This window comes from Pteropus vampyrus, unplaced genomic scaffold (genome assembly GCF_000151845.1).
Source record: "Pteropus vampyrus isolate Shadow unplaced genomic scaffold, Pvam_2.0 Scaffold359, whole genome shotgun sequence".
NCBI lineage: Eukaryota > Metazoa > Chordata > Mammalia > Chiroptera > Pteropodidae > Pteropus > Pteropus vampyrus.
Genome location: NW_011889140.1, coordinates 148,814 through 153,304, shown reverse-complemented (window position 1 = coordinate 153,304; position 4,491 = coordinate 148,814).

Sequence of the window (4,491 nt, the reverse complement as noted above, 5' to 3'; positions counted from 1 at the left end):
ATTTCTTGGTTTATTTTCTGAGATTTCAAAAGAATACAGCTGTAAAAGATTGACTAAAAATTTTCATGACACTTTAACATTTATACCAGTGGATTTCCTTTTGTCCACACCTTTCAATCTCTTTAGAAGGTGAGAGCAGAAGCCAGCAGCCCAGTGCACTCTTGGTTAAGACTCCTCAGAGAGGAATTTCAGAGCCATACAGGGTATTCAACCCTTGATCTCCTCAAGCCATTTGCATTCAGAGTGACTTCGTCTAAACCTATTATATTATTTGCCCAGACGACTCACCTCTTCACCCCCATTTCCATGTTTATGGGTCCTGTTGTGAAGCGGACCCTTGCTTAATAATTAAACAGGACTAGGGCATTAAAGGAAATATCCTGGCAGCAGGTAGCTCTGGGTCAAGAGCCTCAAACACAGAGGAAATAAAGAGAAAGGAAAAGAACAAGAAAATGCCACTCAAAGAGTTACTCTGAAAACTGACGGGAGAGGAGGAAAGCTTAGGGCCACCAGGAAGCTTTCCTCCTAGTCTTAGGTACAGAATGAGCCCCAAAACTCGAGTTCAGTTAATGCTAATTACTGTCTCCATTTTCTCCGTTAACGCCCTGTCTTTTCCCTAACTCTTTACGTTTTCTCTGGAAAACAAACAAACAAACAAAAACAACTTTCTGTTTTCTGCCTTGCTTGGTGCCCTTCTAAGTCTCTGAAGTCCAATAGTCACAAATAAATCCTTTTTTAGAATATGGAAGCTGACTTTCTTACTCTCCTTGAGGTCTCCTTGCCTATATGACAGCCATCCAAAGGCCAGCAAAGGGTTGAGCTGGCAATTTCCCTTTGCCCTAATGGAACAGGCCTAAAATGTATGAGCGGGTGACGAGATCCTTGGCGAACCTGTGAATGTTCCTTCCCACAGCCAGGACCTAAGGATGTGTGTGGCCTCCTGTGGGGCATACGAGGGGCACAGCCACAAGGGGATCTGAAACCACACGGCCAGGGAGTCCCTCTTGCAGGCTAATGTACACTCGCAACGCCTCCCGTGAAGCCGACATCAGACATTCACTGACTAAATCCTTAATGAGATGCCTCTCCTGGCTGAGAACCCAAATGAGATAAAGGAGGTTGCAGAAAAAAATACGTAAATAAAGGATGACTTTGGAAGAAAGATCTTGTTGGAAAGCCACATAGATTGACCTGTGGGTACCAAGCCACAGAGGAGAAAATGCTGGAGTGTCAGCGTTGTATGAAACACAGCAATTCCTTTCCAAACATTTCTTCACCACGTTCTTTTTCTTTTTTCAAATAGATGGCAAACAGTTTCCAAAAAAAAAAATGTTAAGTCCTTGTTTCCCGAAAAAAAAAATGCTAAGTCCTTACAGTTTCCACCTATGGCTACATTTTATCTAACTTTAATAAGAGCGGCAGCAAACAGACGTAGGAATGTCCCCGACACACTTCCTGATCTGTACAAACCTCATAAAAAGTTTATTGTCCATAGGGGCGGATGGGGGGGGGGGACAGGGGGACAAGGGAAGAGGGAGAAAGGAAAATGCCTATTGAAGTTAATTCAGAACAATTAAAATTCCATCACATGGGCACCAACCTCAGGAAAGATTTCAATAGAATAAATAATCTTGGGCTCAGAAACCTTGACGCAGAGCCTGTGAAATCAAGGTCTCTGGAAAATTCAGACAGGAAAAGTGCTGTGTATGGCATCGCTGCTTTTGGCAAGGAAACTTGCAAATTGAAATCAAATGCTGCACCGTCGGGCAACTCCTGAGCAATTTCAAGTAAGTACAAATAATTCACCTCTAGTCAAACAATGTGAGATTTTTATAAGGGCAACAGGAAAAGTTCTAGAAGGAAAGAACACTTCTAATTCCCATTGTTCTGCAGATACTCCCGCTCAGGCTGTGTTTTTTTTTTTTTTTTACCCCTCACAGTTACTAAGTGGGAGTCCGCTTATTGAAACATGAGAGAAGGTAAGCTGTGTTCTTTTGTTCTGGTAAAGGAGAAGTGTGATTATTTAATTCTTACATAACTCTGGGCAGATGATACGCAAGTGCACTTGTTTGTGTGATTTAGCAGAATTTGTGCTTTCTTACGCTCCATGTGGTGAGGAAAAGTTCATGGGCGTCCCAGCCCTCTGCCTGGCATTCAGACTGGCTTGCAGGGTGCACTGTGCAAAATATTTAACTTTGTTCCATTTCACGATGGGCATCTGCAAAACCAAGGTAGGTGGTGGTGATTTTGAAACTATACAAGCCTTAATGTTGCTATAAAGGTACACAAGCTTCTCCTACAGTGCTACGTCATCCACAAACATTTTGTTACACACACAATAACAACAACCATCATACCTGAGCATCTACAGTCACGATGTCACTCAACCTTGATTTTGCATTTACTAAGACTTCTTCCACTCTTAAGAGTTCTAGGACTCCATAGCAGGATCACAAATACCACCACTGTTTGGAGGAAACAGTAAAACTTAGAAAAAAAAAAGGGAAAAAAAAAGGCCTTTTTAAAACTTGGAATTTGAAAAAAATAAGGAACCAAGAAAAAATAAAAAAAAAAGAAAAGGCCCCAAAAACCCGCAACCAACCTCCCCCAAAAGCAAAAACCTAAAAAAACAAAAGAAAATAACAAAAACAACAAAAGTGACATTGGCGACACCATTCACTAGATACTATTAACTAGATTCAGAACTTTCTGGGATTAGAACAGGTTTTTAAAACCATTTGCACACAGCTGAAGGTAACGTGAATCATTTGCATGAAATTTATTCTTGGGGTTTACACGGTATAGGGAATTGGAGTTCGCTCTCATCGTCGACTGAGATATTTGGGGAAAATTAATAGTCACTGAACCTTAGCTTGTTTATCTGTAAAATACGAATAATAATACTACCAGAGTAAGTTATGAGAAAATATCTGCAGTTTAGTGAGAGTGGCGTATTTTAGTAACCTTAAATATAATAGTGTCCTTTCCCTCATGAGACCTGACATCTCAGCTCTCAGGATTTTGAAGGAGTCCCAAGCGATCTAAAACTCAAACTGGTTCTCGATTTTTTTATTTTATTTTTTTACAACCAACATTCTTAACAAAATATTTGAAGTAAGAAGTTTCAACTCTGAGGTGGGCTTAAGGCCACTTCTCTTAGAAGCTGCTGCACACCCCAAGAAAGTGACTGGAAAACTTTGGGACCGCCCTGTTCCATGAAGCCATCCTCCTCCCAGCAATGGAGCTGGCCTGGCCCCTGTCCTCCTGTGAGCTGCCACCAAAGCTAGAGTTGAGGGCTGAGCTGGACTGCCATGGCATTCGCTTCCTTCTCCTGGCTCTAAGGTGGACCCTGGACCCACCCTAAAGCTTTGAGGCTGGAAATGAGAAGAGGAGGGATAAGGCAGTCCCTAACCACCGGTTTTCTTTCCCCCTTCCTGTTACCTGCCACCCCCGGCAGGTGTGCAGGGTGCACTAATTGTGGCATTGGTCCTGAGGGTGGTGGTAAAACCCATAATGGCTTCTCCACCTCTTGGTTTTTATGGTGTTTTGCAATAATTTGTCTATTATAAGCCAACTCTTTCTCTTTTTGGTACAACGCCTGTTATGCTTTAATGCCCAATTAATAAAATTGCAGTGAGAACCCTCTGCTGGCCCTGTGTCCTGGAGGCAGCCTTGGAGAGACCGTGGGTCTGGAGTGGATTTCCTTAGAGCCTGAGTCCCCCAAAGAGGTCTCAGAGTCACTGCAATGCTAGTTGGAATTGGGGTGGAGAGAGTCAGACAACGTGAGAGTTGTGTGGGGGAAGGCACACACACAGTGAGTTGAGAAAAGGGCCTTGGGTGGGGATGAGTGTACCTCAGCTTAGGGACACCAGAAGTTCGTGAAGAGCTTCAATCTTGGGACCAGACTGATTGTTTTAGCACACGCCAGCTGTGTGCTAAAATTCCTTAACCGCCCTTAGCCTCGCCTGTAAATGCGGAAAACAATAACTGCCTCTTAGATCATATAGTGACAACGAAAGTGAAGAAATAGCACCTAGAGCCTCAATCAATGTAAATTTCCTCCCCACCAGAACCTTCTAGAAATACGCAAGCACAATTCAGCCTGGAGATGCTGCTTCTCTGTCAACACGCAGGCACCGAGAGCTTGTGGCGCTTTACACAAGCTTAGGATTCCGTTCCCGCTGGCTTTTAGGTCGGGTATCGAACCTTCCCTGGGAGCACAGATGGATGGGGACAAGCACAGCTGCAGGATGGCGTTACACTGAGGAAACCGAGGCAGGTCACATCCCAAGACACCAATGCCTGCTGAGGACCCTCGGTTAACCAGCTGCGAAGGCCTCAGCCCTGAAAGGCAGGTGTATTTTTCTGCAAAGCAGCAGGGGATGGGGGATGCGGGGCTGCCCTGGTGCCAAAGGTCGCGCGCTCCCAGCTCTGGGAGCGGCTCGCGGGCGCGCGGGGCGCGGAGGCCGGGGGCGTCGCTGCGCGATCGGA